The sequence below is a fragment of the Lithobates pipiens genome, unplaced genomic scaffold (genome assembly GCF_037356315.1).
Source record: "Lithobates pipiens isolate NorthernLeopardFrog02 unplaced genomic scaffold, aLitPip1_a1.2 Scaffold_1, whole genome shotgun sequence".
Lineage (NCBI taxonomy): Eukaryota > Metazoa > Chordata > Amphibia > Anura > Ranidae > Lithobates > Lithobates pipiens.
In genome coordinates, this window is record NW_027507685.1 from 162,912,085 (window position 1) to 162,935,749 (window position 23,665).

The 23,665-nt window shown below is 40.5% G+C and overlaps 1 protein-coding gene across 3 annotated transcripts in view; it reads left to right on the forward strand.

Annotated features, from left to right (window-relative positions):
* The window catches only part of NEK6 (NIMA related kinase 6), a 345,952-nt gene that overhangs the window by 67,790 nt on the left and 254,497 nt on the right, over nucleotides 1–23,665 (forward strand). The window contains exon 1 of one of the 3 annotated variants that reach the window (XM_077478835.1): nucleotides 4,207–4,349. The exons of the other annotated variants lie outside the window; for them this stretch is intronic. The gene's annotated coding sequence lies outside the window, so the exon portion shown is untranslated. Of the gene's footprint in view, nucleotides 1–4,206; nucleotides 4,350–23,665 lie in introns of those variants that run through there. 3 annotated transcript variants of the gene reach the window in all.

Sequence of the window (23,665 nt, forward strand, 5' to 3'; positions counted from 1 at the left end):
TTGGCTGTTTGCATCTAACTGAAACTTCATACGGAGCATGGCGAGTGTTCTGAATAGAAGACCAACATTCATTTTTAAAACTACTTTTTTAATCTAGCAAAATATTATTTGAGGCCACATATCTATGTCAGGCTCCTTTCCTCTGAAGCATTTTCTCCCTGGTGGGGATGAGGAGGTGGGGTTTAAATGTAACTTCTATGATTAGGCCCTAGAATGGGTAACACAGTTCACAGGAGAGGAGCCTGGTGAGGTTGTCTTGCCCACTTGTCAATAAGTGTTCATTGAGTATTGTGTGGCCTGATACATTAATATGATTGGGCGTATCGGCAAAAATCCAGAGGTTGTAAGTCATCATCAAAAGGTGAACTTTGGATGAACAGTGAATTAGCAGCAGTAGTAGTAACTGGCTGGACTGTGGAAGGTTATTGTATTTGTTCAATGTAGTGGGATTCTGTGATATTTCTGCAGCAAGTATAGTTCTCAGCAGATAACTTGCAATGAGTCTGCACTCTGCAAGTTTATTGACCAATATACAATATATAACATAAGAGGAGCAAGTTTTTAGCTAATTGGCTGAAGTGGAAATTGTGACATCATTTGCTGGCCTCGCCACTTTGGCCAATCAGAGGAAGCCTATTCATTGATAAAAATACTTTTCCTGAATGGTCGAAAATTATTCAGACCTACTCAATTTAGTTCCCGGAAACAGACAGGAAGTCACCCATACTACTCCCGAAACACAGCGCAGCTAATTGTATTGTAACTGATGCTACTATAGTATAGCACATGAATGCAAACATTTGTATGAAGTCGAAGTGTGGAACAAGTCCTGGAGACCAGGGAAGCTACATGATTGTAACCAGACATTCCAGTGTCAGATATATTGAGATATGGTCACTTGACTCCAGGGCTACGTTTTTGAATGACCCATGGTACCCCTGTGATGGGATGCCTAATGTTTTGAGGGTTCAAGGGTCCTATCTATGCTTTTAAGAATCTGGCCGACAGGATTCATAGCCGGTGGCCAAGCCCCAGCGGTGGGGTACCTAGCCTTTTTGGATCCCGGCAGCAACGCTTCTTATTTGTAACCCGAGACTCCTTGGACTTTTTCAGCTACAACTGGTTGGAGCGTCTGGAGGTCACTCCTTTGAGAGGGGGTACTGTCAAGGAAAGGTTTTACCTGCTGGTGACACTGTGACTCCTAGACCTATGGGCTGCAGTTCCGGTGTCCACCAGCGGGTGGATCTTGTCAGTCAGGAGCTGACATCATCTGCAATCAGGCATCACTTGATTCCGATTGCAGGAAGTGTATTTAACCTAGTGATTACTTGTATACCTTGCCTTGGTATTTTATCCATGTGCCCCGACCTGTGTTTGCTGAATCCTGTGTTCCTGTATCCTGAACCCTGAACTCCAGTATGCAGAACCCTGAATCCTGTGTTCCTGAACCCTACATCCTTTCCAGGACCCCTGCCCTGCAGCCTGATCCCTTCCAACCTGCACTCTCTGTCTCCTGCTACCCTCTCCCTGCCCTGTCTTGCTCCCAGCTCTATCTGTTGATTTAGAGTGTATGACCCTGGCTTGTTACAGTTAAGATTATTTCCCACAGCTTTATATACATTTAGTTTAGGTGATCATTTGTTGCGTTTCACTGTGGTTGGTTGCTGCTTTGTCTCACTGTTTGCCATATTGGAGGTGCGTTTACTTTTGTGTACTTACATATAGTTACATAGTAGGTGAGGTTGAAAAAAGACACAAGTCCATCAAGTCCAACCTATGTGTGTGATTATATGTCAGTATTACATTGTATATCCCTGTATATTGTGGTCGTTCAGGTGCTTATTCAATAGTTTTTTGAAACTATCGATGCTCCCCGCAGAGACCACCGCCTGTGGAAGGGAATTCCACATCCTTGCCGCTCTTACAGTAAAGAACCCTCTACGTCAGTGATTCTCAACCAGGGTTCCTCCAGAGGTTGCTAGGGGTTCCTTCAGCATTGGGCCATTTCTGCCTCTCGGATAAGTTCCCACCGACACCATTGATCTTTTTAGCTATCTGTAAGGAGGTAATTCTTCCCAATGACCACAAGTGTAAGGACCACTCTTCCCACTGACCATCACACTAATGTATCATGAGTTGTAGATTTCTAATTTTTAGCAGGGGTTCCCCGAGATTGGAGAACTATTTCAAGGGTTCCTCTGTGTTGCAAAGTTTGAGAAAGGCTGCTCTACGTAGTTTAAGGTTAACCTCTTTTCTTCTAATTTTACTGAATGGCCACGTGTCTTGTTAAACTCCCTTCCATGAAAAAGTTTTATCCCTATTGTGGGATCACCAGTACCAGTATTTCTCGTATGACCCTGGCTTGTTATGGTTAAGATTATACTGTATATACATTTCGTTTAGGTAATTATTTGTTGCATGTTATTGTGGTTGGTTGCTGGTTTGTCTCACTGTTTGCCATATTGGAGGTATGTTTACTTTTGTCCACTCACTATCTTTTAATAAAATTATATTCATTTTTAACGAACCTGTGTTTGCCATTTTCTGTGACAGTCTGCATATCTCTGGCCACACCGGTCCCTGACAGCCATCTCAGCCTAAACAAACTAAAGTTAAAGTAGAATTCCAGGTTTACTTTAACCACTTCCCGGCCGGCGCAGAACGATGTACGTTGGCAGAATGGCACGGGCAGGCATATTGGCGCACAGGTACGTTCATTTGTATTTGCTGTCGTGCTGGTTGGGACCCCCGTGAGTCCGGTTGCGGGTCCCGCGGACTTGATCGCCGTGGGGAGGCTGAACGGGGAGATCCCGATGTAAACAGCATCGCCCCATTCTGCCTAGCAACAAGTGACACTGATCTCTGCTCCATGTGATTGGAGCAGAGATCAGTGTTCACTAACACACAGCCCAGCCCCCCACAGTTAGTAACACGCCCCTAGGACACACTTAACCCTACACTGCCACCCCTTGGTTAACCTCTTCACTGCCAGTGTCATTTATACAGGAATCAGTGCATTTGTATAGCACTGATTGCTGTATCAATGACAATGGTCCCAAAAATGTGTCAAAAAATGTCCGATGTGTCCGCCATAATGTCGCAGTCACAATAAAAATTGCTGATCGCCGCCATTACTAGTAAAAAAAAATTATTAATAAAAATGCCATAAAACTATCCCCTATTTTGTAAACGCTATAAATTTTGCGCAAACCATTGCGATTTTTTTAACCAAAAATATGTGGAAGAATGCATATTGGCCTAAACTGAGGAAAAAAAATGTTTTTCTATATATTTTTGGATATTGGGATATTTATTATAGCAAAAAGTAAAAAATTAGTTTTTTTCAAAATTGTCGCTCTATTTTTGTTTAGAGCGCAAAAAATAAAAACCGCAGGGGTGATCAAATACCACCAACAGAAAGCTCTATTTGTGGGAAAAAAAGGACGTCAGTTTTGTTTGGGAGCCACATTGCACGACCGCGCAATTGTCAGTTAAAGCGTCACAGTGCAGAATCGCAAAAGGTGGTCTGGTCTTTAGCCAGCAAAATGGTCCGGTCTGAAAGTGGTTAAGCATGCCTGTGTCACCCAAATCTCACCAGATTTCGGCACCCAATAGGTGATGTCTGCCTCCCCAAGACTATCTCCTGTTGGCCTGAAGGAATAGAAATGGCACAGCACCACCTTCATTTCAGAGCAGAAACTGCATCCCAACACCTGCCTACATCTTTCTTTTTATAACTTTTTTTTTTTACTCTGCCTATTTACATAGCAGCAGGTGGAATGTACATTATAGAATGGTTTTTGAATCTTATCTTTTTTAGATTCATGCCACTTACACAAAAAGTTAATATTTGGAAAGAGTTCACGCAATATGTGTCATTTGGATTAGCACAGGATTTTGTTTTCGCCTCATTCTTTGGGGGAAAGTGCACAGTGCCTTATTTTGGTATTTAAACTGTTTGCCAGATTTGTCTATATCCTTTTCGCTCAGGATGTCGTTTTGCAGTCCAAAGCCTTTTCGAATAGCTGAATGGAAGTGTGCTTCCTGAGTGCCTACACAGGCTCGCCAATCTGAAATGCCACACATCTTAAATTGCTAAAGAGAGGAAAGCTGGTGTGCTGACTCACTGTGCAGGCATGTGCTCGGGGGCATTCATACATAACAGAAAACCAAACTTCAGCCACAGCTATTTTTTCTTCAGAGGCGCAGGAAAATACTGTCAGAGAAGCTCTTTCTGGTGCATAGAAAAAAAACAAAAAAAAAAAAAACTTTGTATTAATCCGCTGTAAGTCAGCTTTTTCTGACTAAACAAGAAAAGCAACTTCATCTAAAACAGGATTGACACTGAGGTATGGAAAAGTTGCAAGCTCAGGTGTTTTTTAATGTTTATTTACGTGGGATTTCCTGTTCTTCAGATTCCATTTTTAAAGGTGAATACTACTTTGTAGATAAGAGTGTTTTTTTTTTTTTGTTGTGGTTTTCTTAACATGTTCACTGAATTGTTTGTAAAAATGTATTCAATCCTTGTCACTATATGGATAAAGTGAAATTAGATTTTAAAGTCACAGTGGCGGCGATGGCCAGATGATAATGGGCAATGTGTGGGAAATGGAAAGGGCAGCGAGTGTCATAGTGGTCATTCCAAGGACATTTCATTACGACAGATTGAACACTGGATGTGAATGTAGCCAAAGAACATGGCATGTTTTGAAGGCATATGTAATATACCTCGTCCCTGTTAAACCTGTGTTTTCTCTAGTGTTATTTGGCTTGAAAATTTGTTCCTGGCAATCACCTTCTCTGGCAGGAGAATTGCCATGGTGATGTGTGGTATAAAGTGAGAATGTGGATAGTTCGCAACCATGAATGCTGGCATCATCTCACAAGACCCTGTGGCCTAACAAATATGTTTTACTCCTTCAAGGGCACTGGAGGATATAAACACTGCTTAGTAGACATGTGTGATTTTGTTTAGCTGCTTGCCGACCAGCCATCGTTATTATACTGCAGCAAGATGGCACAATCTGTGAATCGGCGTAGCTGTATGTCGGCTTGGGGAACTCACTTTTGTGGGTGATCACGGTCCCATTGGCCAGCGGGGGAGCCAATCAGCGGGTCCTGCTGACTCGATGCCCGCTGGCCATCCGCGATCATTCCCGGTAGAGACAGAATGGGGATCTGCCTATGTAAACAAGGCGGATCTCCATTCTGACAGGGAAGATCACGTAGATCCTGTCTTTCTGCTATGCAGGAAAACGGATCTGTGTGTCTCCCCAGTCACACAGTCCCCGAAACAGTTAGGGTACTTTCACACTGAGGAGGGGGTGCATTGGTGGTAAAGCACCGATGGTTTTAGTGTCGCTTTTTGGCCGCTAGCGGGTCGCTTTTAACCTCGCTAGTGACCGATGTTGCGGCGCTGAAGAATCATTTTGCAGGCACTTCGGCAGCGTTGCCCATTCATTTCAATGGGCAGGGTGTTTTGTGAATGCTGTATACACAACTCCCAAACCGCCCCAAAGATGCCGCTTGCAGGACTTTTTTTCCCATCCTGCAAGTGCACAGCCCCAGTGTGAAAGCACTCGGGCCTCCACACTAGGGAGGCCTGAGAGACGCTTTTCAGGTGCTATTTTTATTGCCTCAGTGTGAAAGGGGTCTTAGAAAACACCTGCAGGGAACACATTTAACCCCTTGATCACCCCCGATTTTAACCCCTTCCCTGACAGAGTCATTAGTTTAATAAGTGCATATTTTTAGCACTGATTACTGTAATAATGTCCCTGGTTCCCAAAAGAATCAGTTAGGAGTCCGATCAGTTGGCCGCAATCACACTAAAAATCACTGACCCCTGTCATTACTAGTAAAAATAATAATAATAATAATAATAATAATAATAATACATTTATTAAATAATATTATTTATTAAATAATAAAAAATGCCATAAATCTATCCCCAATTTTGTAGATGTGATAACCAATCAATATACACTTATTGTGATTTTTTTTTACCAAAAATATATAGAAGAATACATATCGGCCTAAACTGATGAATACATTCGTTTGTTTACGTTTTTTGGAAATGTTTTATAGCAAAAAGTAAAAGATTTTTTTTTTTCTAAATTTACACTTTTTTTGTTTATAGCGTAAAAAATAAAAACCACAGAGGTGATCAAATACCACCAAAAGAAAGTTCTATTTGTGGGAAAAAAACACGTCAACTTTGTTCAGGTACAGCATCATATGACCACGCAATTGTCAGTTAAAGTGACACAGTGCTGTACCACAAAAAAAGGCCTGGTCAGGAAGTGGGTAAATCCTTCCAGGGGTTGAAGTGGTTAGATACGAAACAAAATTTGGACAAAACATTTTCGTTATCAGAATGTATCCTAACCTTTGAATCACAATACTAATAAATTTTAATGAATCCGAAATAAATTAAAATGAAACAACAAATCCTTTTGTATTCTGTTAGGTTAACAACGTAATATCCAAGTTTATTTGGATCCATTTCAATTTTATGTTACATATTTAGGTTGAAAAAAGACAAAAGTCCATCTAGTTCATCCAATAAATAAAAAAAAATATACGATACCATATACACAATCCTATACCCACAGTTGATCCAGAGGAAGGCGAAAAACCCCAGCAGAGCATGATCTAATTTTCTACAGCAGGGGAAAATATTCCTTCCTGATCCCCCGAGAGGCAATCGGATTTTCCCTGGATTAACTTTACTTATAAATATTAGTATACAGTTATATTATGTACATTTAGGAAAGAATGCAGGCCTTTCTTAAAGCAATTTACTGAGCTGGACAGGATGTAGCATTAACATTTTTCATTAGTATACAAAATACACTACATATGAATTGGAAACATATTCCAATAGATAGAGGAAGGTATAAAAGTGGAAAAAAAAAGGAAATTCCAACTTGTTGTGTTTGGGTGGGATGGCAGTGGATCCATCGTAATCTCTGAATCATAACATAACAAACTGATCCAAAATTTATTTTGTTCAATTTGTTACTTTCAGATTGACTCCAGTCAATATTGTCCAATCGGGTTATTCGATTTCTATTTGTGGGTTGGACTAGCAGAGAGGACTGCCTAAGTAATCTCCCAAAATGATAAATTAACACATTAAAACAATTATAGCCAATCTTCCAAAATAACTTCTGAAAATACAAATCGATTCAGAGCAACTAATATACAAACCAAATTCCCGAAAATGAATCACTCTAACATAACGAAAAAACAAAATGATTTGGCTAACAATTGAATCCAAAATGAAAATGTATTTTTCCATTATGCACATCTCTACTGCCAGTATCTCAGTGTCTGAAGCTACAGAGGTCAATAAGGGCTTTTTTTTAAGCTCAGTAATGGCGGCAATTTTTATTGTGACTGCGACATTATGGCGGACATATCGGACATTTTTGACACATTTTTGGGATCATTGTCATTTATACAGCAATCAAATACTTGAATGTCCAAAGCCTGGTCTGTGAATAACGCCTTAACGTTTTTAGTAGATTTAATAATAGGTGCATAATATAAGAGTATGAAGTATGAAGTGTGCTCCGTGAATTTCTTCTTAAAGTGATTGTAAATGATCACCTTGTAAAACAACCCATTCTGTTTATATAGAAATGAAATGCAAAACATTTTTATATAGATATAAAAAATACATTTTATATTCAGTATTTTCCTTTTTTATAAGTAATCACATTCCCTCTGTTCTCAGCTGCATAAGAGATGAGGGGGGAACAGCAGTAGACTAAGCTTTTCAGTGAATGGCTGTGCATGTGCATGGGGGAGTGCCAGGACAAGTCTGATCATTGAAGGAGAATACACTGAGTTCTCAGCATAGCTAGAGAATTGACTATGGTGTGCTCTCCTGCTTAGTGAGGTCAGATTTTAATAGGAAAACAAAGGGACTGGCAGGAACACCAGTGATTTCACACAAAAAGAAACAATACTAAGAGAACGGATACTTTCTCATACAAGTGCATGGTACAGCAGGTACATATCAGGAATATGAAATGTTGGGATAACAAATGATTTAAGCTGTGCTCCAGATAGTTATAAAAAACACAATTTATTGTAGCTATGCATTCACTAACCTCTCTCCTCTTAATTAAAGTGGTTGTAAAGTTCGTATTTTTTCACCTTAATGCATCCTTTGCACCCCCCCATCTTACCTAAACCCTCAAACTTGTCCCACAGGGGTCTCTCTTCTAGGGTGTTCTCGGCTGTTGAGTGGATAGATTTATAGCAGCACAGCCATTGGCTCCCATCAATCAAATCCACTGATGCAGCCGCCGGGCGGGGCCGATTCCAGCATTCGGCATCTATGGAGGAGCCAAGAGAGCTAAGAGAGCCGCCGAGGGACCCCAGAAGAGCAGGTTTGGGACCACTCTGTGCAAAACAAGCTGCACAGTGAAGGTTTCATAGTTTCATAGTTTCATAGTTGCTAAGGTTGAATAAAGACACCAGTCCATCCAGTTCAACCTGAGTGAGTATCTACAATTGTCCCTATTCCTGTACATTGCACACTCACATGGTAAGGTAAGTATGGCATGTTTGTTATTTTAACCACTTTCAGACCGGACCATTTTGCTGGCTTAAGACCAGACCACTTTTTGCAATTCGGCACTGCGTCGGCAATTGCACGGTCGTGCGACGTGGCTCCCAAACAAAATTGCCGTCTTTTTTTCCCACAAATAGAGCTTTCTTTTGGTGGTATTTGACCACCCTTGTGGTTTTTATTTTTTGCGCTATAAACAAAAATAGAGCGACAATTTTGAAAAAAAACGCATTATTTTTTACTTTTTTTATAATACCCCCCAAAAATATATAAAAAAAACATTTTTTTCCCTCAGTTTAGGCCAATACGTATCCTTCTACATATTTTTGGTAAAAAAAATTGCAATAAGCGATTATTGATTGGTTTGCGCAAAAGTTATAGCGTTTACAAAATAGGAGATAGTTTTATGACATTTTTATTAATAATTTTTTTTTTTACTAGTAATGGCGGCAATTTTTATTGTGACTGCGACATTATGGCGGACATATCGGACATTTTTGACACATTTTTGGGATCATTGTCATTTATACAGCAATCAGTGCTATACAAATACACTGATTCCTGTGTAAATGACACTGGCAGTGAAGGGGTTAACCAGAGGGTTGCAGTGTAGGGGTTAAGTGTTCCTAAGGGGGTATTACTAACTGTGGGGGGCTGGGCTTTGTGTTAGTGAACACTGATCTCTGCTCCAATCACTTGGAACAGAGATCAGTGTCACTTGTTGCTAGGCAGAATGGGGCGATGCTGTTTACAACGGCATCTCCCCGTTCAGCCTCCCCGTTTGACGATCGCGGGTATCCCCACGGTGATCGAGTCCACGGGACCCACGACTGGACTCACGGGGGTCACGACCGGCACGCAAGCGATGGAGGGTTGGCATATAGAAGTGGATGTACCTGTACGCCAATATGCCTGCCCGTGCCATTCTGCCGACATACATCGGCATGAGCCAGTAGGGAAGTGATTAAAAAAAATGAACCTTTGGTATCAATGTAATGGCTCCTGGAGGCCCTTAAGTGGATCTATGGATCAGTGTTTCTCAACTCCAGTCCTCAAGGCACCCCAACAGGGGTTTTCAGTCTTACCATTATTTTGCACAGGTGGTTTGATCAGTTTCACTGCCTTAGTAATTACCACAGTCGTTTCATCTGAGGGAAACCCTGAGAACATAACCTGTTGGGGCACCTTGACGACTGGAGTTGAGAAACAAGGCTGAAATCTGGATCATGTGGTTGCCACAGGATTGGGAGCCTGTCCCACCAGCTCTTAATCATAAATGATGAACAGAAGATATCTAAGGCCGGGTTCACATCTATGACAGGAGAGTGTGACTCTCAATGAAGCCGGTTCACACATCTCCTGAGCAGCAATGGCCACACTTTAAAAGGGTCCTGTGCATCTTTGGTTCTGATTCAGGTGCAAATTCATGCAAACATTTGGACCTCCTCCGCACCTGAATCGGTGAACAGGGATGCACCAAACCCCCTGCTGTGAGCCGCAGCATATGTGAACGGAGCCTCAGACAGCTCAGCCAGTGTGTTTGGGGTCCACACAGTCAGCACACAACAGTGGAGCCCCACAGGTTCAGGTGAACAAACTCAGCTCCATACAGACATGGTTTCATGGGTTTGGTATGGAGCAACTCAAGTAGCCTGTACAAAGCCCTGACCTTAACCCTATTAAACAACTTTGGGATGAATTGGAATGTTGTTTGTGAACCGGGTCTTCCCACATCTAGTACAGTATGCCAATTCAGCAAAAAGAGCATTTATGAAGTCAGGTACTTCCAAACGCAAACATTTATGATACTGCAGCTTACCAATTCTTAAGTGTGATGGCTGCATTTTTTTTTTTTAAAGGCATTGTAAAGGCAGAAGGTTTTTTTATCCTAATGCATTCTATGCATTAGGATAAAAAACCTGTGTGTAGCAGCCCCTTCAACACCCCCCAGTTACCTACCTGAGCTCCTTCTCTCTCCAGCGATGTCCACAATTCCCTCAGCCATCCAGTACACTCCTCCTGATTGGCTGAGACGGAGCAGCGGCACTATTGGCTCCCACGGCTGTCATTCAAAGACAGTAAGGCAATTAGGGAAGAGGGGGCGGGGCCAGGTCTGGGCTCAGTGTCTGAATGGATACACGGAGCTCTGACTCAGCTTGGGTGCCCCCTGTAGCAAGCTGCTGTCTGAGGAGCACCCAAAGAAGGGAGGGGCCAGGAGCAGCAAAGAGGGACCCAAAAAGAGGAGGATCCAGGCTGCTCTCTGCAAAACCAACTGCACAGAGGAGGTAAGTATAACATGTTCATTTTTTTTTTAAACGATCCTTTACAATTACTTTAAGCTTTCTTTTATTTTCATCTGGTGATCTAACTAGTAATTCTGTTGTTTTTCAAAGAACAAGCTCTCCTGCAGATGTAGGAATTAAAGGGGTGAGCCAAACCATTTACTACTGACAAGGGAACAGTGAACAGTTTATAGGTAAAACCTTTATCCCAAAAAGGAAAACAAATGTGTGCTGTAACTGCTTATAAAGTGTTAGCTTGAGCTTGCTTCAGTGTGTGATCCCGCATACAAACGACTTTCCGGCAGACTAGGTCCGACGGTCTTCCCGACGGACTTTCGGCAGAGTTCTGACGGACTTTCGGCAGAGTTCCGACGGACTTTCCAAATGAACGGTCTTGGCCACACACAATCACACCAAATTCCGACAGATTTGAATGTGATGACGTACGACTGGACTAGAATAAGGAAGTTCAGAGCTAGTAGCCAATAGTTGCCCTAGCGTTGGTTTTCGTCCATCGGACTAGCATACAGATGAGTGGATTTCTCAATAGGAACTGGGTCCGGTGGAGTTCTGGCGGAAAAATTTGAAACATGTTCTATTTCTAAAGTCCATCAGATTTTTGGACAGCAAAGGTCCAATGGAGCCCACACACGATCGGCCGCCGCAGTTATACTTCTGCAGAATGGCTCCCCTGGGCGAGCCGCCGTAACTGTACGTCGGCCCTTTAAGATGCTGTAGAAGATGCTTGCGTCCGCAGAGTGTGTCTGGAGCCGATGCGAGTGCCCGGCAGGCAACCGTTATCGCTTGTGACAGAGTGAGAACCGGGTTCTCTCAGGGGAGAGGAGAGAGATTGTGCGTTCATACTAAATATGAACACCGATTTCTCTCTCCTCCTGTAGTCAGTCCCATTCCCCCCACAGTTAGAACACACCTAGGGAACACCTTTAACACCTAGATCGCCCCCTAGTGTTAGCCGCTTATCTGACAGTGATATTTAAACAGTAATCAGCGTATTTTTATAGCACGGATTGCTCTATAATTGTCAACTGTCTCAAAAATGTGTCAAAAGTGTCCAATTTGCCGCATTATCGCAGTCCCGATAAAAATTGCAGATCACTTCCATTACTAGTAAAAAAAATAAACATAATAAAAATGCCATAAATTGAACCCCTATTTTCTAGACGCTATAACTTTTGCGCAAACCAATCAATATATGTAATTTCCACTTATTGTAATTTCTTTATTTTAATTGGGGATATTTATTATATTTTTTCCAAAATTGTCGCTCTTCTTTTATTTATAGAGCAAAAAATAAAAACCGCAGAGGTGATAAAAAAACACCAAAAGAAAGCTCTATTTGTGGGGAAAAAAAGGACATCAATTTTGTTTGGGTACAGCATCGCACGACCGTGCAATTGTCAGTTAAAGCGACGAGTGCCGTGTCACAAAAAATGGCCTGGTCATTGAGCAGCCAAATTTTCCAGAGCTGAAGTGGTTAAAGAAACATTGGCCATACACGATTCTTTTTTGTTCAGTCAGCGAGCTGAACGAAAAAACAAAACAAAAAAACACATAGGCCACATACTGATCAAATTTAAAAAAGTCTAAATAAAAAAAGTTTTAGTCTGGCTCAAACCTTTTAGGCTAAAATAAAAAATTATCTTGCGTAATAATTTATATATAGTTTATAATAGTATATATATATATATATATATATTTTTTTTTTTTTAAATGTTGCACATTGTGGTCTGGTGCATTTGTGTTTAAGTGTTGGGAATAAGATAAAGAATAAGATGAAATTCACATATCAAACAAAAAGTTTGCTATGCTGCAGCTGTGCAATTTCCTATGTAAACATAGTGCAGGTGCGAAGAGCGGTTATCTGCAGTGGGAGTGCTGGTACAATGGGTGACGTTTGCACAGCGAGTAGTGATCATTTGTATGGGCAGGAAAAAGAAAAATCGGAAATGACAGTGTAACAAAAACATTGTATTGTATTAAGGCAGGGAAATGCCATCAGTCTGTGATTGCAACACATTGAGAACTGGATAAGAATGTGGCTAAAGAAAGGATTTCTTAAGCTCATATAATATGCTGAGAAAGCCACGATTCCACTGAAGTATGTGCTGCCACACCAATTTGTGTGAAGGAAGGCTGCCCACGCATTAACGCAGTAAAGACAAACCTTGAAGCCAGTTGAGCATCAAGTCAAGTTTTTTAGTGGCACAGTAAGATTTTTTTTTTTTTATCTTAAGGCTACTTTCACAATGAGGCGCTATAACCCTAAAAAAAGCGCATGCAAAGCGCCTTGAAAGAGCCGCTCCTCTCACTCCAAGCCCGAGGGCTTTCACACTGGAGCGGGGCGCTGGCAGGACAGTAAAAAAAAGTCCCGCAAATTGCATGTTTGCAGCGGTGTATACACCGCTCCTAAAGCGCCCCTGCCCATTGAAATCAATGGGCAGCGGTGCTTTGCGGGCACTTTGCTGGCGGTTTTAACCCTTTTGCAGTAGCTAGTGGGGGTTAAAAGCGCCCCGCTAACAGCTGAAAACCTCCACAAAAACGACGATAAAGCCGATGTTCGATGCTCCAGTGTGAAAGTAGCCTTACTCAGCCTCTCTCAACCAGGGTTCCATTGGAACCATAGAGTTCCCCCAGAGGTTTCTGGGGGTTCCTTGAGCAATGAGCAATTTCTGCCTCTCAGATAAATAAAAAGAACATTGGTGTCAGAAGTTACTTATCTGTAAGGGATATTCTGTCCTATGACTACAAGTGAAAGGAGCATAATTCCCAGTGTCCACCATGCTAATGTACCATGAGCTATAAACATAGTAATTATTATCAGAGGTTGTCTGACAGAACACAACAGAAAGTTATTTCAAGGGTTCTTCCATGTTTGAGAAATGTTTTGAAAAACTGGCTTAACTGATAGTCATATGTTTTATTTTGTTCTTGTAACGGAAATGGAAAAGAGCATAAGCCACAACCATTTTTTGAACAGGGCTGAATATTGCACAAGGTATGATGATGCTTGGAGCATTAAGGATAGGCAAGTGACTCAGCACCACTTGTTCTGGAATACCCGATTACATTAGCTCAAACATTTCGCGTGTATATACTGTATATTGGTTCTTATTATAGGTATTTAAAGGCTCATCTTTGTTCACTTTTTTTCTTCTAAATTCCAGCTCCCAATATACCAATACAGCATTAATGTACTTATTTTGCAAAAATGAAACCTCTTTCCAATAATTCTACACAGGCTTACCTCACTCTCTTCATTGCGGTTTAAAAACACTGCTGGATTACATCTGCCTTACTTCCTGGTCAGACTTTAGGTCATGACACAGGAAGGAGTTGATCAGCTGATCTCATTAGCAAACACACTGCATTATCTACCCTCAGCTGACCAGAGAGTAAGGTAAACTGGTGTAGAATTTATGGAAAGCGGTTCTATTTTTTTTAAATAAGTACATTAATGCTATATTGTTACATAGGGGAGCTTGGACTTCAGAAAAAAAAACAAAGGTGAACTTAGCCTTTAAAGAGGACGTAAACCCTGATGGGTTTACTACTTCTTTGTTTCCCTGCAAAGGTAAAGCATCATGGGCTACTATGCATCGCATAGTAGCCCATTATGTGTCACTTACCTAACACAGGAGCCAGCGATGTCACCGCTGTCCCCTGTAGTCTGGAGCGTCCATCTACTTCCGGGTATCGCTGCTTCGGCCACTCACAGCGCCGGAGCAGCGATGACGTCACTCCCGCACATGCGCAATGAGCGCATATATGATATAAGCGTTTTTTTATATGATATAAGCGCTTGATTCATTGGATACATGTAAGTTCATTACTTGTTTTATTAAATTTCTTTTAAAACGGATTTACACTATTGTGGCCCTCATTTCCTTTCTGTATGAGTTCTACAATGTGCGTTGGAGTTTAAAGCGGAAGATTTTCTCATCATTTGAGTACTGGATTGAAAATTCCCTGGAGAGTCTTTTATGTCGGAGAGCTCTACTTAAGAGTGTTCAAAGCCTGAGTGATCCTTCGAATATATATTCGTTTGGATCCATTTAATCTGGTAAGCTCACATCCTATTTGGTGATGGAAATGTCACAGGGTGTCTGCATGCTGTCTTCATAAGAAGAAGGTTGATGGTTCTTTTCCCTTCACGTGTGGATTGGATTTAAATTAATTAAGAGACTTTTTTTTTGTGTATCATTTTTTGGACTTTTCTTGGACTTTTTCACAATATTTGATTTTTTTATTTTTTCACGATTCTATGCAAGTGTGGTGTATTCTGAGAAACATCATTTATGAATGTTATTTAATTTTGACATTTATATAATATGGTTATATCACTATGTGGTCATAAACAGGTCACTTTTCTTTTATAGCGCTACACTATAATTTAATATTTGCAATTTGTTCTCGTTTTTATATCCTTGTGATCGTGTCAGCAGCTTCTTTTTGTTTGTAGTTTTTTTGGGGATAGCGCAGTGTCGACTGTTATTGACAGTTTTTGGATAGGCATATATAGTGCGCCTGCACGCCACTGTCTATGGCGCATACGCTGTAGACAGCGGTGCCTCTCTTTTTGTAAATATCTCCTAAACCGTGTAGGTTTAGGAGATATTTCTTGGACCTACAGGTAAGCCTTAATCTAGGCTTACCTGTAGGTCAAAGTTGTTTGTAAGGGTTTACAACCACTTTAAAGCGCCAATAATTTTCACAGCACTTTACATCCAAATCAGGTGGGGTGAACAGCAACTCGGCAATCTCACTGTGCAATGCAATCCGGCCGTCCCACAGGCCACATATATAAAAAGTTTAAACAGGATTGCTGCACATAAAATGTATTAAAGACAAAAATAACAAAAAATATATGCAAACATGTCAAAAGTATTCCATTGCATGACAGTTTTGGGCTAGTATGATTGTGCCCTTCCTCAGAAAGGAACACATCCAAATGATAATCCATATATAAGTATTTAAATACATCTAAAAAAAAATTGGAATTAATTATTCAATTAGCAATCAATCAAAATAACATCATAAAATATTAAATTATTCAAGGCAAGGAAGCGGTTAACAAGATAGGTGCACTCCACGACATCTCTCCAAGAGCATCCCAGTATAAACCTATTATTGTAAAAATACAATAAAATTAAAAAAATTGTAAAGATGACCACCCAGGGATCAGGTTTAAATATATTTACTGTATATCAACTGTACAAAACCCTATAACAACTATATAAACAGATACAGATCAAAATCTGAATTAAGTCCCCGAAGGTGCAGTTTATCCAAACCGTGTATCCACTGAACCTCACGTTTTCTCAAAGTTAATTCAGGATTACCCTCTCTTCTATTCAAATTCACTCCATCAATAGCCATAAATTTGAGTTGGGAGACTGTGTGACCTTTTGGCAAAATGTTTTGCAAGGGGTAATTGGACCAATTTGTTCCTAATCAAGTTTTGTGATATGCAATACAATATATATATATATATATATATATATATATATATATATATATATATATATATATATATATATATATATATATTTATATATATTTATATTGTGTTGTCTCCTCACCCACATAGTGTAGCCCACATGTGCTTTTTGATAAAAGACTACATTAGAGGATTGACAAGTAAAATAACCCTTAATACGAATATATTAAGCACTGCGTAAACTGTTGGCACTATATAAATCGTGAATAATAATAATATATCCTCTATGCAGGTGAGGCAAATATTTTCCCTTAATCATAGAATTATACTGAACACAATTCAAGCAGGGATATAAAGCGGTGTTGTGTGGTCCTCACCAATGTAATGCAGAGTATTCTACTTCGTCTATATGAAGGAAGAGGGGGGACATGAAATTCAGGGACAGTTGGATTATTAGCTCTTACAATGGACCAGTGTTTTCTTATGTTGTGTATACAAACAGAAAATGAGTGAAATTGGGAAACAAAGGGTAATCTTTTATCTCTCACAGAATTTATATTAGGATTAAATAAATTCCTTTGTTCCTTTTTTATTCAGAAGGATAATCTCTCTGTGCCAGTTTTCCTTCCATCTCATTTAAACAATTTTCACGATCCAAAGGGTTACTCACTGTCCTTGCTACATGAGACAATTGGCTTTTAGGTATAGATTTAAAAACCCCAGGCGGATGGAAGCTCTTAAAATGCAATAATTAATTGCGTTCTGTAGATTTTACAAAAAGCTCGCTGACAATATTACCATCCTGAATTTTCAACAGAGTGGCCAAAAATGAAATCTCTGTTTGGTTAAAAATAATATTAAATTTAAGGCCAGGTAAAAGATAATTAAAATAATCATTAAAAAATAATAATATGGTTCCAAAGTCTCCAGCTCACAAACCAAACAAGTCATCGATAAATCTATACCAACCCTGACAGTTATCCAAAAACAAACTAATATTACAAATGCAAGAAGGCTCTATGATAACCATGAACATGTTTGCGCATGGGAGCACAACATCGGAACCCATTGCATTTTACATATACAGTATTATGAACATCCACAGCAGTCCTTGAGCTCAAGAAGCTTACAATCAAAGGTCCCTAACTCACATTCATAAAAAACACATACTAGAGCCAGTTTTAGGCAGCAGCCAATTAAACAGCATGTTTTTGGAGTGTGGGAGAGAGTGGAATACCCAGGAAAAAAAACACTCAGGCACAAGGAGAGCATGCAACTACATGCAGATACTGCCATAGGTGGTATCTGAACCAACGACCAGAGTGCTACCAGTGCTAACCACTTAGACATTGTGCTGCCCTGCCCTTTCCTGTATAGAAAAACTTTTTTTCTAGTTTGGATAGAGTAGGGAATGTGGTCTGTGTCTCATAGTGGAGATTTCTCATCACTTCCTGTCCCAGATACAGTGCCTTGAAAAAGTATTCATACCCCTTGACATTTTCCACATTTTGTCATGTTACAACCAAAAATATAAATGTATTTTATTGGGATTTTATGTGATAGACCAACACAAAGATGCACATAATTGTGAAGTGGAAGGAAAATGATAAATGTTTTTCAATATTATTTACAAATAAATATCTAAAAAGTGTGATGTGCATTTGTATTCAGCCCCCTTTACTCTGAAACCCCTAACTAAAATCTAGCAGAACCAATTGCCTTCAGAAGTCACCTAATTAGTAAATAGAGTCCACTTGTATGTAATTTAATCTCAGTATCAATACAGCTGTTCTGTGAAACCCTCAGAGGTTTGTTAGAGAACCTTAGCGAACAATCAGCATCATAAAGGCCAAGGAACACACCAGACAGGTCAGGGATAAAGTTGTGGAGAAGTTTAAAGCAGGGTTAGGTTATAAAAATATATCCCAAGCTTTGAACATCTCACAGAGCACTGTTCAATCCATCATCCGAAAATGGCAAGAGTATGGCACAACTTTAAACTTACCAGGACATGGGCGTTCACCTAAACTGACAAGCCAGGCAAGGAGAGCATTCCTCATAGAAGCATGATATCCCATGATATCTCTGGAGGAGCTGCAGAGATCCACAGCTCAGGTGGGAGAATCTGTCCACAGGACAACTATTAGTCGTTCACTTCACAAATCTGGCCTTTATGGAGGAGTGGCAAGAAGAAAGCTATTGTTGAAAGAAAGCCAAAGAAGTTCCATTTGTGAGAAGCCATGTGGGGAATACAGCATACATGTGGAAGAAGGTGCTCTGGTCAGATGAGACCAAAATGTTACTTTTTCGCCTGAAAGCAAAACGCTATGTGATGAAAAACTAGCACTGCACATAACCCTGAACACATGATCCCCACCGTGAAACATGGTGGTGGCAGCATCATGTTGTTGGGATGCTTTTATTTAGCAGGGACAGGGAAGCTGGTCAGAGTCGACAGGAAGATGGATGGAGCAAAATACAGGGTAATCTTAGAAGAAAACCTGTTACAGTCTACAAAAGACTTGAGACTGGGGCAGGGGTTCACCTTACAGCAGGACAACAACCCTAACCATACAGCCAGAGCTGGAATGGTTTAGATCAAAGCATATTAATTTGTTAGAATGGCTAAATTCTATTGAATATCTGTGGCAGAACTTGAAAATTGCTGTTCACAGACACTTTCATCCAATCTGACAGAGCTTGAGCTATTTTGCATAGAAGAATAGGCAAAAATGTTACGCTCTAGATGTGCAAAGCTGGTAGAGACATCCCCAAAAAGACTTGCAGCTGTAATTCTATAAAGTATTGACTCGGGGGGAGGTGAATACACACGCCACACTTTTCACATATTTATTTGGAAAAAATGTTGAAAACCATTTATCATTTTCCTTCCACTTCACAATTATGTGCCACTCTGTGTTGGTCTATAACATAAAATACCAATAAAGTACATTTAGACTATAATTTCAAAACTGATTTTCAATATTTTGAACTGAAGGTTGTTTTTAAACACCTGGTTATCCTGTCATAAAAGGTCCTTGTTCAAGCACTTCCTGTTATAGGGTCAAACACTGGCCAATTGTGCTCCTGTGTTGTCACCTTGGCAAATGGGTTTTGGGAAGAAATACAAATAGCCCTTATTATTTTTTTATATTTTAATTTTTTATGTTGGTGGTGATGGAAATACCCTTCTTTAAAATAAGCCTACTAGACATTTTAAAGGGCCAGACTACCAAAAAGTGATACTTTAGTTATAGGCAGAGCCTTTCTGACTGAGCTAGCCACTGGTGTTTTTATATATATATATATATATATATATATATATATATATATATATATATATATATATATAAAGAGTGAAATTCCTTTATAACTAACCGTCAACTATGTATCTTTATAAGACATATCTTCTCGCAGATAAAAACAAGGATGGGCTTGTATCTCTTCTTATTAAGTAAAAGGCATTTCACTGAGAGTCTTCTGAAAGGAGATGAAAATCATGCAGCAAATAACGGTTAATCCTTGGTTGGTTGTTGGAAGTTGCTGCCCTCTACACACCTTTCATTGTTTCATTATAAGAAAACTCCAGCAGTTTTTGATTTGAGTTGGGAAGGTTAGAACCTTTGCATGTTCTCCCTGGAAGGTTAGAGTTTGCATGTTCTCCCTGTGCCTGCGTGGGTTTAGTCCGGGTACTCCGGTTTCCTCCCACACTCCAAAGACATGCAGGTAGGTTAATTGGCTTCTGTCCAAAATTGGCCCTAGTATACGAATGGGGACCTTGGATTGTGGGCTCCTTGAGGGTAGGGACTGATGTGAGTGTGTGATGTACAGGGATAGGGACAATTGTAGACACTCACTCTGGATGGACTGGTGTCTTTATTCAACCTTACTATGTAACTATTTCTGTCACATTGACACTTTCACACTGACTCCATCTAACCTTTTTTCAGACTCTGTTGTAGCTGTAGTATGGCCTCCTGCTAAGCAAGATTAGCCGTCTGCTTAATAGCATATACCCTTTCTACCTGCTTTATAGGTTCCTCCATTCTTCAGGCACATATCTTTCGTTTTACAACAAACAGCGTACGATCTTCATAAACATGGCTGGACCTTTCCCTGCCCGCATTCTCCACCATATGTGCAATCTCAAGAAGAGAAAAGATCCACAGTCAGAAGCCTCAGGTCTAAGGCCTCATGTACACTGCTGCTGATAAATGGACATTTAGGAGCAGTTGGGCATTTTTTTTCGAGCAGCCCCTGAACTCTCCTCTATGTTCTCTTATCTGTCCATGTACACTCAGTAGTTTATAGTCGTTTAGAGGCAGTTGAGTTTAGTGCCCTTTTTTTTAAAGCAAAAAAATTCAGGATGGACGTTTACTGGCATTTCAAACACCAAATGCTTGTAACCTTGTGTAAAAGCTGAAACCTGAGTTTAGGCACATTTTTATTTATAAGATTTCTTAAAGAGGAACATATGGGAAAAAACAGAGACAGACAGACAGAGAGAACTCTGTATGTAAAAGCTGTAAAATGGATGTTTTTCCCTGTCGATTATCAGCTGTCAGTTTCCAGTGTTCAGAAGAGATTTTCAAATGCCATGTGTACGTGAGCCCTTACCCACACAGGATTGCAGGTTTCTGCCAGTGGTTTATTTTAAATGTGGTATGTTACAGCCCAAAAACAGAAAATAAATCCTGCTCATGTAAACTCATGTTTGCACTGACAAGCACAGTTAACAAATGTGGTTCTTGTAACACAATTTTAAAAATGGGGCAGACTCAATAGGACAATTTTGTTTGATGTCACTCTATGTTTCTATGTAACATAAAGCAAAAATATAACTTCTTACAGCTTTATAGCAGCTTTGGAGACTCTGTGGACTCCTGTCCTCACTCCACAAGCACAGATTTTTAGCCATTCATGCCTCGATTAAGAGGCCAAATCCACATGAAGCACCACAGCTTGAGTGCAATGTAAAATCTGGCCAGGACTACACTATGAGCCATTTGTTACACTACCATATATATTCGTACCAATTTTAGCATTCTGGTAAAGTGTTTAGGATGGTTTTATCTATCCATTATGCTTACAAGTTAAGCTAATTCATTTCATGTTTTATGAAGCATAAAGGTTTGAATAGTGTAAATCTACAGTGGATTTGCGTTTCCTTATAGCTGAAAGTAGACTGTAAACTTAGAGTCTGATAAATTCTGGTTCCCATTGAAGTTTAAAATGTGTTTTAGAATACCTGGTAGTGAGATCCTTGTATTTGATCTTTGTAGAATTTTGGGCTTTAGTATTTTATGAAAGCTTTGTCTGCTGCCAGTAGCACAGATGCTTCCTTCAGTGTTTTTCATGGAGCACAGTCCCAGATTTTTGTGTGCTTGTTTGTTCTAGCTCCAGCTCATAAAGGAGATGATGTTACACACAGTGTGAACTTTGGGAATGATTTACATTTTAGAAATACGGCATCATGTGTCAGTATGAGACCAATAAGAGACAGGCAGCCACAGATAAGCACTCTGGATTCTGTAGATAGAACAATGTCTACCAATATGGCTATAGACAACTGAGGGATGGTATATAGAGGTGAAAAGGAAGCTTCATGGCTAAAAATGTATGTCAAGCTAATTTTTTGTTTAAGTGAGGAAGGGTTTAAACCCCTGCCTGGTTTCACTGCTGGATCTAGGGACCCATTATATAACAAATCGAATCCCAGCAGCAATCATTTTACCCGACAGGAAGTCTGGTATTTTTAGGCAACCCTGTCGGTCTTCAAAAAATGTGAAACTCCCCCTTCACACCTCCCCAGCAGCCTTTGTTTTCTAACTTTGTGCCATTCCAGGGCTACAGCCTCTGCCAGACTGATTCGGTTTTCAACCCTTCCAGCAGGGTCACGTTTCCTCCACTGCGCTCCTAGTTTGCATTCTCTGACCCCCTACATTACTGTTGTGTCCTGAAGTGAATTAGGGCTTGGACAAAGTTACCACAGGCATCTAACACACTGAGGCCGCGTACACACGCGCGGACTGTTCGCCCAACTTTGTCCGTCAAACAGTTTCGGCAAACAGTCCGCTCAAAATTAGCATGGACGGACATGGCCACACACGACGGACGAACAGTTTGCTGAAACCGTGCGCGATGACGTGAATGGCACGTACGACGGGACGAAAAATACGACGTCCTATACACTGCATTATAACTTTCGGCGTGTAAATCCTTTCTGAGCATGCGCGGAACTTAGTTTGACGAACAAGCCTACACACGAGCGGACTGTTCACTGAAACAAGGTTTCAGCGGACAGTTTTTCGGAAATTCCGTAAAACCTTGTTCGTCAAACTGTCCGCTGAAACTGTCCGCTGAAAGCCCACACACGAGCGGACTGTCCGCCCAAACACTGTTCAGCGGACAAAGTTGGGCGAACAGTCCGCCCGTGTGTACGCGGCCTAAGAAACTTTGAATTCTGAAACATTTGATGGAAGCTGCAGAGCTGGAACATGGTGCAGATAGGAGACTCCAGCTGCTGGAAAGATTAGTAGAATATCTCTGCTCTTGCAGGGAGCTGAGGTTTAAGATTTTTTGCAAGACAGAATCAATTTACATTTTTAGCAGGACTTCCAAAATCAAGGGATAAAAAAACAGGTCTAAGGCCAGCTGCTAATTGTTGTAATATGTTGGTAGATTTATGTGGGATTTTATATTATTATTATATATGTAGCACTTACCCCCGAAGGAGCTGCTGGTTTTTGTTGGGCTTGATGTTGCCTCCCCTGTCCACTGTGTCCATCTTAGGGGTCCTGTATAAAGGGTTGGACAAAGAATAGTACCCCTACACTTAGTCCTTTTTCTTGATGTTTATTTAGCAAAAACACACACTTTTAGCAATAGAGGGGTAGAGGATAAGGGGAATTCAGGTACATTTGTAATTTTGCGGGTTAGAGGTATTTCCTTGATCCAGAGGACAAACAATTTCCACAAGCTGGATCCAACATCCACCGGATAGGCCTCTCTCACTGATCTAGCAGCCGACGATATGTTCAAAGTCTCCGTCACAGACTTGATAAGTTTAGCGATCGTGTTATGCAATCCTCTGCCACAGGAAGGCACAATAAGCTTCTGGTTGCAAAGTTAAAGAGTTTCCCCACAGTACCTGATTCTTTCAGCTGACCCGGCGATACTGTGTGGTAGACAACCCAGGATGCATCCTTAAGCTGAGTCTCCAGACTATTCCATGAGGCACCAGCCTTGTTGCTTGATCCTCTTCCGAAAAAGTCCTCCCCTGGATCCTCCAGCTGCATGGCTTCTCCCCTCAGGCAAGACAGCACAGGATCATCTCTGCAT